General features: G+C 37.1%; 1 long non-coding RNA gene across 3 annotated transcripts in view; it reads right to left on the reverse strand.

The window, feature by feature from the left end:
* Window positions 1–7,782: 7,782 nt before the first annotated feature.
* LOC142461487 (uncharacterized) overlaps window positions 7,783–15,739 on the reverse strand; it is a 60,210-nt gene continuing 52,253 nt past the window's right edge. For 2 of the 3 annotated variants that reach the window (XR_012786903.1, XR_012786906.1), the window contains 2 exons: window positions 11,657–11,736; window positions 7,784–10,855 (listed from right to left, as the gene is read on the reverse strand). This is a non-coding gene — a long non-coding RNA (uncharacterized LOC142461487). Of the gene's footprint in view, window positions 10,856–11,520; window positions 11,737–15,739 lie in introns of all 3 variants that reach the window. The other variant, XR_012786904.1, reaches the window with a different exon arrangement.

Here is a 15,739-nt window from a genome sequence, read left to right on the forward strand (position 1 = left end):
TTTATGATAACAAACTGCCAGCCAGTCATCACTTCCAACGCAAAGCACCCCTGTAGGACAGTGTAGGACGGCCCCAGTGTTTCTGAAACTAATTATGTAAGTAGAGAAAGCCCCATCTTTGCTGCAGAGCTGCTGTTGGTTTTCAAACTGCTGCCCTCAGTGACAGCCCAACATGTAACTGCCACCCTGGCCCTGGGAATACTGCCTTCCGCACTGCTTATGAATCTTAGATAAGCAGGGATAGTTATGGTTTTAGCTGACTTACCAATCGCTGTCACTTAAAGCAGTTAGTGGCGGCACAGTAGACACCTGTTGGGCTGCAGTCTGCTGCGAGTACAGCCGTTGACCCACTAGTCACCTGTGCATGGGAAAGCCTGCTCGACTTACTCCAGTAGAGTTCTACTCAGGAATTGCTAGCCTGCCCTATAGGATTGCAGAGTCCACACTGACTCCATAGCAAATGAGTTTGGTTTGGTTTTTGGTCACTTTGAAATGTAGGAAAATATTTACGAGGTTTTTAACTATAAAGCAGTTTCCTGCTGGGTGTGAATGGTGTACAAATAGATTTTTATGGATATTGTGTTTTATTTAGTTTATTCGATCTTTTGAGAACGCACCAGCTTTTACCTATTGACTTTTCAGCCTATTTTAGGCTTCAGAGAGGGGTTCTTTTCTAGGAACTTGGTTTTCTGATGGGTCTCTCAAACCATGAGCTGCTATAGTCAAAACCTATGTTCTTGGAGGTGCATTTCTTGCAGCAAACACTTGCACTTTTTTCATATTTGGTTCTTGTTCCAAAACAATAAGATGCTAGCTGGGAAGAGTGTTTATAGAGCAACAACATCAGCCTGGAGTACTACGCCTTTTCCTCCGATGACCTTCCTTCAGTGCCTCCACAAAGACCTCGTCATGACCTGGTTTTCTAAGGTAGCTCTGACAGCACTCCTGATAACCAACTGAATCGGTATCTTGTACTTTGAAGCATCTCTGTTCTAAAACCAGTCCCCCTTCTAAACACCTCTTCATACTGGAACCTTTTCATAAAAAGCAAATGACTAAAAATGAATATTTGGGGGACCAGTTTAGTTGGGGTTATAAATAATATGACTAGTTATTCAAACTGGGGTACTTTTGAGAGTGAAAAGGAATACTGTACTGTTATATGGGCAACTAAGACTGCCAAGGCGGCAAATTGTATCAGGAAACTTTTTTTTATAGATTATTTTAACCTGGCTAGTATATTTTAGAAATGAAACTATCTCCAAGAGATTTCCTTTGTTCCTGCCATATAGTACAGGTTTGGTGGTTTCACCTCTGATTTTTCCTACAGCAAATTTGGTATCCTATTCTTATCAGGAATCCTAGTGGCTAAGATGCTAAGAAAAAGCAATCATCTTGGATCTCAGGGAGAAAGAAGCGGCAGTCTGGCCTGTAGAGATTACAGCCAATTCTCTGCCCTTAGAGGGATTCTGACAGTGATCCTATAGAGTAGGACTGTTTCGTGGTTTCTTATAACTCAGTGTGGAAACTGATGGCCTCGTCTTTCTTTCACAGAACTGCTGCTGGGCCCTACCTTAGGTTTCTGGTCTAGCTCAATCCATTTTGAAAGGTGTCTTTTTCTTTTTTAGGGAGGGGGGTGGAGAAAGGACCAAAAAACACCTGCATTCATTTTTTACTGGTAACATTTCCAATAAAGCAAGTTTTTAAACATGGTGTTGATAGTGGTAGACAGGCTGAGACACTTTCTAAAGCGCAGTACCCTTTAGGAAATGATAGAAACCTCACACCTTCCTCCCCTTACCCTGCCTCATCCCAGCAGCCCCAGCCCCAGCCTTGGTCCTGCTTAACTAGAGAACACTGGGAGATTAGCTTGGTTTTTAAACGAGTGAGGAGGCACAGTTCCATTTCACAGTTACAAACCCAAGGAAGAATGCTGAAGACACATGCTAGGTAAAAAGATGCTCTGGAAACGATGGCTGCTTAAACACTGCATTTAGGGAAAGTAAATTATAGTCTCAAAAAAACAAGATTCCTGTGCAGATGCCACCATGCCAGGAATGTTCCTTTTTGTTAGTTGTTAGTGTTTTTTTAGAACTGGTACAAGTTTTTTATCTTAGTATAAAAAAGGCACTGTACTTCAACATCCCATAAATAATTTCAAAGCCAGAAGCTGTAACTGCTGCAAAAAAAACTAACTTACTTCCATCATGTTGGTTCCAACTCAGAGAGACGGCATCTACTTTTTTTGTTGTTGTTGTTGCATATATATAAATATATTTTATTGATGGGTACGGCATCTACTTTTATGTTTCTCCCTGGTCTGAATTTGTTTAAGAGATTTCTAGAAGGCAAAGTGAAAGGCATAAACACTCTAGTCCACCAATATGACTTAAGTTTTGTCTGGTTAACCAAAAGGTTGCTCAGTAAACTTTTAAGTTCATAATACTGGAAGATTTACTTTTCTTGTGTCATTTTTTGCTCTCATAGGGAGTCAGGTACTTTACTCTCGAATTTCTTGCAAATTCCTAATGCTTAATCATTACCTATCATATCCCACATGTATCAATTATTTTTTCAGATGTTTTGATAACATTTTAACTTTTAGATCAGGGGTTCTCAACCTTCCACAATCCTTTAATACAGTTACCTCATGTTGTGGTGACCCCAACCATAAAATTATTATTTTTTTCTTTTTTTACATTTTATTAGGGACTCATACAACTCTTATCACAATCCATACATATACATACATCAATTGTAAAAAGCACATCCATACATTCCCTGCCCCAATCATTCTCAAAGCATTTGCTCTCCACTTAAGCCCTTTGCATCAGGTCCTCTTTTTTTTCCCCCTCCCTCCCCTCCCTCATGTGCTCTTGGTAATTTATACATCGTTATTTTGTCATATCTTGCCCTATCCGGAGTCTCCCTTCCCCCCCTTCTCTGCTGTCCCTCTCCCAGGGAAGAGGTCACCTGTGGATCCTTGTAATCAGTTTCCCCTTTCCAACCCACTCACCCTCCACTCTCCCAGCGTCACCCCTCACACCCTTGGTCCTGAAGGTATCATCCACCCTGGATTCCCTGTGCCTCCAGCCCTCATATCATAAAAATTATTTTCGTTGCTACTTCATATCTGCAATTTTGATACTGTAATGAATTGGGTAACCCCCATGAAAGGGTCGTTCAACCCCCAAAGGGGTCGCGACCCTCAGGTTGAGAACAGGTTTTTGCTATACATGCAAGAGCTAGGGTTTGGGGGTAAATTGAGTGATTTATTCATGTTAAAAATCTGCTATGAATCTGCTTTCACTAGTGTATTCTTTGCCTAGAGAAAATCCCTAAACATGAGCTATCATAATCACCCTATTTTAGTCATGATACTTAATATAATGCTTGGAATGTCTTAAAGGGGGGGCATCCTCATAAAACTACAGATAATTTATTTAGTTAGATTGTAGCCGGAACAAATTCATTTAGTTTTTTTTTTGTATTTCATAAGCTAATGATAGGAAGCTAGAGATATAAATATTGTTGACAGTGTATGAAAGAGAAAAATCCAACCCATTATTATAAAATTGATTATGACTCAGTGATGGTAACTAAGGAAACGTAATTGCAAATATCTCTATAAAGTTTTAACTTTGGAGAGCAAATATTTTGAAAATGATTAGGGCAAAGAATGTACAGATGTGCTTTATACAATTGATGTATGTATATGTATGGATTGTGATAGGAGTTGTGAGTCCCTAATAAAATGTTAAAAAAAAAAGTTTTAACTTATGTTGACATTAAAGTCAACTATATAGCCATTTGAAAGGTTCATATATATTCTTAAATTATGTATATGGGTTCTATGGATTTTCCATTTTTACTCCATTGATCTACATCTCCCCTCCCCCCGGCCTCTCCATGATTTAAACTCTTAAACAATAGATAATTATTGGCTAAAATTGCTATGATCTTCTTGGCATTTTCATGCCTTAAGTTTTCACATGTAAAAAATTAAATTTGATAAGAATGTTACCAGAGATTCATGTTTGGTGCTAACTGGTAAAATTAGTTATGGCAAAAACTATAAACATGAAATCTGCATTACTGAAATTACAATGAAAATCTTATTTAAAATAATAGCAAATGAAATAAATGTTTTATTAAGAAAAGCTAATTTGATCAAATTGCACTGGAATATTAGTCTCAATGAAAACTCATCATTGTTGGATAAATTCCAAAATATTGAATTAAAGTAACTTTGGAATAGCAGAATTTGACACCCCCCCCCACAATCTGCTAGATGCAGACGATACAACCTTGCTTGCTGAAAGTGAGGACCTGAAGCACTCTTGTTGGCGAACATCAAGGATCCCAGCCTTCAATATGGATTACAATTAAATGGAAAGGAGACCAAAAAAAAAAAAAAAAGGCCCAAATCCTCACTAGACCAATAGGTATCATCATGATAGAGAACCGATTGAAATTGTCAAGAATTTTGTCCTGCGTGGATCCACAATCAATGCCCATGGAAGCAGCAAGAGACAAGTTGCATTAGGTAAATATGCTCCACGAGACCTCTTTTGAGTATTGAAAAGGACTTTACTTTGAGGACCACAATGCACCCAACCATGTCATTTTCAGTCACCTCATATGTATGTGAAAGTTGGACACTGAATAAGGAAAACTGAAGAAGAATCGATGGGTTTAAATTGTGCTGCTGGGAAGAATATTGAAAACACCATGACTCCTAAAAGCACAAACCGATCTGTCCTGGAAGGAGCATGACCAAGTGCTCCTTGGAGGCTAGTGCTTGGGAAACGTTGCCAAGGGAGTGCAGGACACATGATCCCTTCAGGACCAGTGGTGCGAGGGGCGATACCGGGAGGGTGGAGTAGAAACGGGGAACCGATTACAGGGATCTACATAGAACCTCCTCCCTGGGGGACAGACAAGAGAAAAGTGGGTAAAGGGAGACACTGGACAGTGCAAGATATGACAAAATAATTGATAAATTACCAAGGGTTCATGAGAGAGGGGTGGTGAGGAGAGGGGGAAAATGAGCTGATGCCAGGGGCTTACGTGGAGAGATGTTTTGAGAATGATGAGGGTAACGAATGTACAAATGTGCTTTATACAATTGATGTATGTATAGATTGTTTTAAGAGTTGTATGAGCCCCCAATAAAATGATTAAAATAAAAAGATGTACAAAAAAAAAAGAGTCCAGTCCCTGAAGAACATTGCTTAGGGGGTTAGCAAAAATGAGAAAAACCCTTGAGATGGATTGACAAAGTGGCTGCAACAATTAGCTCAAGTACATGAACAATTGTGAGGTTTGTGCAGGGCAGCAGTGTTTTGTTTTCTTGTGCATAAGGTCTCTGAGTTAGGGTCCCTTGAGGGCACCTAACAAAAACAGCCATTCATATTTGGAAGGAACGATTTTGAGATTAGGAAATATATAAATGGCCCTTCTAGCCTCTGTATATGGGAGAGTTCTCTGCTATGCTAATGGGCAGGATCAGGGTGGGCTGTATTCTGAGGCTCCCTCTTAATAGAGGATGTGAATTACGTCACCAGCCTGTTTCCTTGGGGATATGGTCAGCAGCCATCACACCTTCAAAGCCATTCTTCTGTGTGGTTTAGAAGCAGAGAGAAACCCCAGGATCATCAAAGAATTCGAGCCACTAGCACTCTACCCAAAGTGGAAAATGCCAGACCAGAGTCTGCAGAATGAAGATCATGGGACAGAACTGGAGTAACACCAGACTATGAAATGGCTATCAGGCTAGTTCCTTGGTCCACAGAAGCAGAGCTAAGGGACCACATGGCTGAGAGGCTGAGGAGAGGTGGTGGTGTGCACCAGTGACATTATCCTTATAGCTTTCGGATCGTGGCTTGTGGCAACCTGTTCATTTCCCTAATATATCCTCTTAAAAGTGAGTATTGTCTGTTTATTCTGTGTGGCCAATGCAATGGACTATTGACTCCAACAGAAAAGTAGAGCACCATAGGACTAATGGTGTGTGTTTGAATAGAGTAGTGGAGGGCGGAGGCCTGGCTGACCTCTGCCTTAAGGCAATTGTGTGGAGTTGGATTCTCCTTCCTTCTTGTGTAGTCAGAGGTCAAATATGGCTGCCACCTCTTTTAATCAACCATGGACTGCCACAAAACCAAGCAAATTTATGTTGGAAATACAGTTAAGACATTTAAGAAGCAGGTTTGTAAGGACTTCATCTCACATTCTTTAGACTTCTCCAGAAGGTCCAGTGCCTGGAGAGTGCTTGGTAAATAGTGAGTCAGTGAAAAAGAAGACCCTCGGGATGGATTTGACCATGGGTGTGGCAATGGGCTCAAATCTAACAATTGAGGATGATAGCAGAACTGAGAAGGGATTCATTCTTTTGTGCATAGGGTTGCTTTGAGTTAGAACCCAAACTCCACAGCATGTACCAACAATAATCATGTGTTAGATACTATTCTGAAACACTGAAGATCCTACAAGGAACAAAATTCCTGTCTTTCTGGGGGTTTCCACAAATAAAATTTTAAAGACTGACAATGGACTCAAGCCTTTTAAATAGTGTTTAACAAGTTAAAGAGATCACAGTAGAGATTTTTTAGAAGGTGATTAGAACAATTTAAAAACATTCAGGAAAACATGTCCAGAGTGGGCTTTTTAATTTTAGTACATATTTCACAGATTATGCTATCTAGAGGTATGTATGTCAATATCAGTAAACTTATTGATTTCATTCTATAACATGGACAGTGTAACTGGGAAGTAGAGACATGGACTAAATTGAGTCCTATTTTTAAAAGGGAGGCAACCAAATGTAGTTTGATGAAAACAGGTAAAGGCAGATGTACCACAAGCCAACTCTAATGTGCTCTGGGGGTATGAGGAAGGCTTCCACCTTTCCATATGGAACCACTTCTGGACTAAAGTGAGTATTATTTAAATTATGATGATGGCAGCTTTCCCCTAGTGAACCCTATTAATAACCTTGCCCTGCCAAATCATATATACCTATTAATTAATCTCATGAATCATTATAATGTCAAAGATTATCAGTCTTTATTTATGGTACTATCAGTACTGCCCTATCCTCCCAATTCTATTGGTAAAGCAAACTTTAGTCTCCCACACTTTAGCTGTAGTTTCATTTTTGTTAAGGTACCAAACATTTGGCGTATGTTTCTTGAACTGCAATATTTTATAAGCAATTAGAAGTTCTCATACAAAGATTTTCTGAAAAGAAGCTCTGGCATTGAATAGTACTTGGGTTTAAAATACTAGTGACAATTACAAATAATTCTCAATTATGATAAAATCTAATTTGGGCTGTTTGGGGAATACATTTGAAAAAAGAGACTTGAAGTAATATAAACTATGTGCCTTGAGAAATATATGGCTTAATCTGTAATCTGTTTTTAATTTTTTATACACTATTTAAACATGACAGAGTTTAGCTTTGTTTTGTAAACTTTTATGTTAATCACTATTCACATAACAACAGATATACATTACCAAAGGCCTCGCTGGGGTCATAAACTATTTGCTAATGAGAACTTCACACCTACTATATGCTATTATTTTTCCACCATGTTGAAGAAGTCAACTTTATAACAGCAAGCTAAGCAATAGCAGAAGCCGCAACAAAGAAACAAAACTCCCTGGAATTTAGCAAACTTTATTTCTTTCCTGGTACCCAAAAATTCATGGAAGGGAGCAATGTGATTTCAAACTTAGTACTTTTAAACAAATAGTTTTAGATGTACAGAGAGAAGGTCAGGTTTTTGGAATATTAATGACCCAATAAGTAGAATTATCAACCACAGAACTCAAGAATTATTAGACCTTCCAATTGTTCTTATTGGAGATGAAGTCGTGTAAATTTCATTACAAAAGTCATAATTTTTAAGCTTAGAACAATATATTAGTATTTATTTAAAATAAAAGATTCACCCACAAAAAATTTTAACCGAGGAATGGGAAATGAATGTTAAGCACAGGTGAAAAACTTTGAAAACCAATAACTAAACATGAAGTAAAAAAAGTACAGGATTTAGTTCCCCAAACTTAAATGCTATCTATGTGTAAGATCTGTCTAATCATATTAGGTCCTTGGTTCACTTTCAGATTTTCTATCAATACTTAAATCCAGAAGTCATTAGAATAAGTGACTTTTTACTACCAAGTGCTTCTATTTCATGTTACTATTATTTAAACATTTCTTGTAATTATACTTATGATCATTTCAATTTCTTTGGGTTCCTAATTTGGAAGCCAAGTAAGAGAGGTTTTTTTTTAAGTCATTTTATTAGGGGCTTATACAACTCTTTTTACAATCTGTACATATATCATTTGTCGTACATATGTTGCCATCATCATTCTCAAAACACCTGCTTTCTACTTGAGCCCTTGGTATCAGCTCCTCATTTTTCTCCTCCCTCCCCACTCCCCCTCCACCTGATAATTTATAAATAATTATTATTTTATATCTTACACCATCCGATGTCTCCTCACCCAGTTCTCTGCTGTCCGTCCTCCAGGGAGGTTATATGTAGACCTTGTCATCTGTTCCCCCTTTCTCCCTCACCCTCCCTCCACCCTCCTGATATCGCCACTCTCACCACTGATCTTGTGGGGCTCATCTGTCCTGATTCCCTGTATTGTAGGACAGGTTTTTCTCACCATTCTTTTAATAAGAGATCTCACGAAAGTCTGACTGCAATGTCTTGAGGTTACATAAATTCTTTTAAAATGAGGACTAGGGTTATGCTTTATGCTGGTCTTTATTTTCTCTTCATAGTGAGAGGCATCAAACACAATTAACTCCACTGAACTTAAAAATTTAGAATGCTATTGTCTCAGTGAAAGACACTTGTAAAAACAAGAGTTATAGTAAATTCAAAGATGGATTAGGACACTATGTAATCTGAAAGGGTTGAATCAAGTTAAAGACTACAGAAAGAAATCAAAATCACGGCTTTTTTATGCCTAGATTATGTAGGCATAGACATCAAAATATGAACTAGTTGAAAGCTACACAAAATTATACATTTAACTCAGTAAAGTAATCCAACCAAAATTGGGATATAGTTGATATGATTTATCAATGTTAAATATTAATTTACCTCCATAATTTAAGAGTCATGAAAAATAATAGTGTAATAACAGGAAAAAGAGACAGAAAAGTTTCTTGTTCTGGATAACTTAACTTGATGTAGATTCATCAAACTGATTGATTAAATGGCTCAACATGCTAGTACATAGAGAAGACATATTACTGAGTCTTTGAAAAGGTATTTTACAAGAATAACATTTCAGATTTCCTTACACACAATTATGAAACCAAACTTGTTATTGAGTCAATTCCAATTTTTAACAATGCTATTGTGGGGACTAGAACTGATTCATAGGGTTTTCAAGGTGTAATCTTCAATTTAACCACTGTTCCACAATCAATTTTTAAAATAAGTTAAAAATGTAGAGCAGTATGGTATTTTTATCTAACGGTTGAGGGATATTTTTTATGATAAGTAGTTATGACAGCAGATAAGCTAACTTTTCTAAGTAGGAATTCTCCTAAGATTAGCTCCTAGAAAATGAAAATAGTTGTCTGTTTTAAGAAAAAATGTTTTGCATTGGTCCTTATTTAAAACTTGACTACAACTTAATACACCTTTTACCAGTGAGTGGTGAATTCTTGTTTGTTACGTGGTTCTTCAGAACCAAACCTGATTTAAGATGAGATCTAGAATAAGTTTAAGATCTCCAAGGATTGTCCATTACATCTTTAGTGTGTTTCTTGATCAAAAACATGTGTTCAAATAAGTAATTTCAATACCTATTTTTGGCAATCTTTCCAAATTTTTGGATCAATCACCTTTGAAATGTCACAGCACATTCTTGGAAAACTTGTCTTCCTAGTTTTCAAATGTATTATTTCAGCTTATTAGCTGTACCGTTTGTGCTGTGCTATTTCTTGCAAATGGACACTAGGTGTCTCTCCCAATTTAATTACTAGCCTTCTATTAGAAATACTATGTCAACTTTACAAAGTTTTATTTGATTTAAAGGCTCTACATTGGGAAAGATCTTTGTTTTGCTAATGAAAGAAAACATAAGGTTCAAAAGTATTCAGATTCCAGTTATTGACCCTCTTAACTGCTATATCTATGTCCAGGGATTTTCTTGTAGGCACAAATTTGGGCTATGTCACTCTAAGGAAAAAAAGAGAGAGTTTTAGAGCCCAAGAGGTGCTGCATGGACAAAAGAAATGGCAAATCTGTCCCTGGACAGAGTAACCGTCTAGAAAAGCCTACTGTTTGACTCTGTTCTATAGGGCGGCTGAGTTTGGATCAACTTGAGGGCACACAACATAATTTAAGTACTTGGTTAAAAAAAACCACTTCAATCAGCTCTCTTATCAGCTCTATCGTGTGGATTATTGCTAAATTTACCTATTCAGCTTTACCTTTTACATAGAATTCCAGTTCTGCGTACTCAACAGCCTTTAATCAAGGCATTTAAAAATGAATGAAAGCCTGGGCATCACCTAAGGTGTCTTTAAAAAAACAACAGTATTACAAAATGGGACCAAACATCTTTCCCTCTCAACTAGGTTCATTCAATTGTCCATTGCCTTTCAGTAACATTGTTATTAAGTGACACAGTCTCCATTCCAACTCAGTGGCCCGATGTGCAACGAAACATTGCCATTATCATCCTCATAATCAGTCATCTTTGAGCCCATTGTTGTAGCCGCTGCATCAAGTCATCTTGTTGAGGGTTTACGATTTTTCTTTTTATAAGCCTATACTTTACCAAGCATGATGAGCTTCTCAAACACTGGTCCATCCTGAAAACATGTCCAAAGTGAGTGAGATGACGTCTTGCTATCCTCCCTTCTAAGAAACATTCTGGCTCTACGTCTGAGCGAAAGACGCCTCATTCTTTCAGCAGTTCACACACCACCACAGTCTTAAGTCTTCCAGATAGAAAACATATAATTTTAATATATTTTATCCAATCCTGTCTTTTATCATGTTCTATATTTTTCACCTCAATTGAAGTATCTTAAATTTATTCTTTTGTCCCCATTCTCATTACCAGGGTTTAGGTTTTCTAGATTCTTAGAATACTACAGTGGTCAAATGACAATTTACCCTGCCACCGGATCCAGGTTTTATACTCTTGCTATATATACTAGTTACACATACACACACACCCTCCAAAACTCAGCTTTCATAATTTTAATATTTTAGTTACAATTTAATTATTCATGTCCATGTAACTTTTCACTCAAGTTTGATGGCAAAGATCCTAGGTTACTTTTGGATGAAATGTTGTATTTTATTTTGGCTTGTATTCTAATACACAAACCAGGAAAAGTCTAATTACTTGATAACAAAGTGCATCTTAATTTACAAGCATTGAGGCCACAAATTACAATATGAAGGCATTTTTATTGCGTCAGTAGTGACAACTGTCGAATCCCCCTGTACGTCCCCAAAAGTTACTTACAGTTTTGTGTTCAGGGGATCTCCTTCGAAGGCATTTATTGTCCTCTACTAGAGTAAGCTGCTGCCAGGCACTCTGCTCTATACAAGGTCTGTTGGCTGGTTCCAGTGAAAACCCCTTCTCCCAATGTTCTACTTACCCCATGGTCTGTTCACTTTTTTAAAGGGGGTGTTGGTGGTGTCAAAGTCCATGCCTGGAAATCAGTCATAAGGAAAATCACTGTAATGGGGAAGACACCATTAGAATATTTCACATTACTGGTCAAGTTCCCAAATTTTGGCTAAATGTTAAGTACAACACATATACCATCCACTCTGAAAGCCAAACTCAAATCCACAGCATTTCGATGTCTACCTACCCTGTTTCCCAGAAAATAAGACAGTGTCTTACATTAATTTTTGCTCCCAAAGATGGGCTAGGTCTTATTTTCCATGAATACGGTATACATTTATTGTTTTATTAAAAAAGAGCTCGCACTTCCTATCTGCTCTGGCTGCACTGCGGTCAATAGTGAGCTGCGCAGTGGCGCCCGCTGCCACGGTTGAGTCCAGAGTTACAGTAGCTTTGGGGAGGTCTTATTTTTGGGGAATGTCTTACTTTAAGGGAAACAGGGTGTATAAACTATTAATAGAAAATGCCATGTGTTTTTGTTTGTATTGTATCATAAAACCAGTAGCCATTCGTTAATTTAAAAATATGTCATCCTTTTGGTGTTGAAACTAAACATAGCAAAACATATAACACAATAGATCCTGTACCATTCAATGATACTTGGTAATATTCTTCGTTTCATGACAAAGGAGGTTTGGTCACAGAGGCAATTAGCCAGACATTGACGTCCTATTCCTCTTGCTCCATGATAGAGTGTGCCTTGGAAGGCCATTGGCAAGCTTTTCAGACCCCCAGGCAGAGGCACTGAACATGTTATTTAGACAAGGGGCTGGGATATTCTGAGAAACTATGCTCTTCAACCAGGGGTGAGGAGCCTTTTTTTCTGCCAAAGGTCATTTGGATATTTGTAACAGCATCCTTGGGCCATACCTGTCAAACATTTAATAAACTCACTCCTAATGTAATGGAGGGAACTGCTTCTCTTTGGCGAGTTGTGTGATATTAGCTGTTACTGATGATTTGGGGGCATTGTACTGCCTGAACTGCAGCTGCATGTTCACTACCTCTACCCTAAACCTTCAAACAAAGAAACCAAATCTCATGAATATTTCGGAAGTGTACAAGCAGGCTCAGTATTTTTTGTAATTGCTGTAAATATGCCACACAACTTTTGCCACTTCACCTTTTTTTTTTTTTACAAGTTTACAGCTTATTGAAAGTAATTATATAATGAACTGGCAGTACAACTCTTACCATTCATGAACCAAACCCACTCCCATCAAGTCCTATAGGGTCCCTCTGAGTTAGAACTGATTTAATGGCAGCAAGTTCTTTTGATTAGTTTGGCTCTGGAGTATTATAAACTATATATTATTAATTGTAGTTGAGACTACAATTGTTGCTTGTATTCAAAATGAATTCTATCGCTTCTCAGTCTTTTGGCTAAGATCAAGTACAAAATGAATTGAATTCTGAGAAAATGTATTTACTATAAGTAGACCAAATAGTTGTTACACATTTTAACTGATAACCATGTGCATCAACTATTCTTACCTGTCAGTAACATCAGTAAGTAATTCTAAATATAAAATGTGAATGATACAATCATGGTAAATTTGACCAAAATAACAAGAAACAAACCCATGATTTAACTCGCAGGCTTGCTGGTAACTGCTATTCATTATGCCTAGGGATGGATACACATGTGGTAGAATAAGACAAGAGATAACTAAAGTGCATCTTCCTGAATCCTTACATTTACTGAAATATATTGATTAAGGAAAAGATCAGTAAGTTCTAGTTTTATACATTTTATAGTATATACTATTATGGGATGGATTAAAATGTAAATTCTCTATTATAAGCTCTAAGAGAATGATAGAAAGCTAGTAAAAGTTGTCTGAGTGGTAAAAATATGTACCTTTTAAATAGTCTTCTGCCTTTTACAAGGTTTCTATAGTGGAACACTTTTACTCTAGGCAAATTGTGAACAAACTTCATTTCCAAGTAGAAAAAAAAAATTAAATCTGGAAGCCAGTCTTATTGAGTAAAATTGTAAAGAAAGAAACGTTTTTTTTTGTTTTTGTATACACAGTTTATTAGTCTACTTCCAAAGTTAAAACATTTTTATCTAACCTATTTTGTTATGCTTACCTTTGGAGGGTTTTAGGCTGAGACAGTGGGGAAATGATAGTGAAATAATTCTTGAATTCCTTTTGATAATACTGCTTGGAGGAGTTAGGATAAATGGCTCCCCTGAAGCTGATTTTAAAGTATTATTATTTTGAAGTTTCTGGTTCAGTTTTCCTCTTAGTAAATTCTTGTAATAATCACTTTCATTTTTTCAGAATGTTGAAATAATCCCTTCCCCCAGCCACCAAAATAGTACATTTATTTACATAGCTTTGAAAAACAAGAGTTTAAACACATGACTATATAAAGAAGCTCTACACCCTACGTAAACCAGTGATAACAGGTTTATTGTATGTAATCTAGTTAGTCTGTTCATACTATTTGGCAACCTTTTCAATTTTATTCAATCGTGAACATATTATTCATTAGCATTTTATGTAAATGCAGTCATTTCACAGAGCATGTTATTTAATCAGTTTTTATTTATTGAACACTTGAGAATTTCTTCTAAACTTTTAATGATAAGCAAAACTACAATATACAGATTATTTATTAAAATTATATTGGAGTACCGACAGATTAATTATTCTTCTAATGTAATTATAATAGAAATATACTTTGGTTGCTTGATCTATACATAACTGAGAAAGAATATAAATACTAACATTGACACTTTGGGACCTGATATTTAGGCCAGTGTTTTGAGGTTCTGGAGCTTAGTCCACTTACCTTTTTCAATTAGAAAAAAACTAACGATAATGCTAATAAACACTCATGGATAAATAACTCTGAGGCGTGTTAAGGAAGAAAACAAAGGTTAAGAACTACTGATACTATTTGTTCATGCCACGGCAGTTACAAGGAAAGGTGAATGTCAAACTGTTAGTCGGTAGTATACAGGAGAGGTTTGGTTAAAAAATAGTTCAATAGTTAGTGGAGTTTGGGGTGGGGTAGCAAAGGGGTTGGGATAGTGAAAAAGGCATATAAGTAAAGGAACAGAGACAGAAAAACAAATTGATCAGGACTAGTTTATTTTGAAAACTGAAAAGGTTGGGACACTATAGAGTACTAAGCTAAGTAATGCTAAGCTGATGGAATTTTGTTATAGGCGAAAGAACTGTTTTTAGAAGATTAAAGGGGCCACTAATTCAGTGAACCCTCAAGGTCCAGTCAATGAACCTCATGTAAAGCTATGATAATGAATACACTTCAGTGGGACTTCCAGACTAACGAGGGAGAAAGGCATAGCAATAGACTTCTGAAACTCAGCCAATAGAACCCTGTGGAAGGGTAACTGCTGTTGCTGCATAGCTGTGAAAACCTGCGGGCCATCTTTATGATAGAGGAGTGACTGAGGTTCTTCTGAATGAAACGCTTCATGGGTTTGGCTCCCTGATTTGAAGCTTATGATCGTGATGGTTGCAGCTGCAGATTATTTCCTTAACCTAGTAACATATTTAATGTTTCTTTTCTACTTACTTGTGTGGTGCTTGGGATCTTAAAATCTAAGTAGCCAGTTAAGGCACAATTGATCAGGTACAGGAGGAGAATGGAAGTGTGGTTGGTAACTGCCTCCTTGGACAAAAGGCCACCTTTGCTGAGATCAGAACTGGTTGATGCTTGGCCACTATTAAGGAATGCTTTGATCAAATATCCCATACAGAATCCTGGTCAAAAGGGAAGAAATGCAGAACAGAATTTAAAATTTCCATGTACTGTAGATATTCTGAAATGAGAGGGTGGATGAATGCCAACTACTGCCCTGATATCAACTTTTAAACCCTAAGTCAAAAATACCCTCCAAAGTCTTAAAACCAAAGAATAGTTTAGCGTGGCGGTTCTCAATTTGTCACCCGATTGATAGTAGTAGCAAAATTATAATTCTGAAGTAGCAACAAAAATAATTTTATGGTTGGGGGATCATCACAACACGAGGAATTGTATTAAAGGGTCACGGCATTAGGAAGGATGAGAACCA

Source organism: Tenrec ecaudatus, chromosome 11 (assembly GCF_050624435.1).
Source record: "Tenrec ecaudatus isolate mTenEca1 chromosome 11, mTenEca1.hap1, whole genome shotgun sequence".
Lineage (NCBI taxonomy): Eukaryota > Metazoa > Chordata > Mammalia > Afrosoricida > Tenrecidae > Tenrec > Tenrec ecaudatus.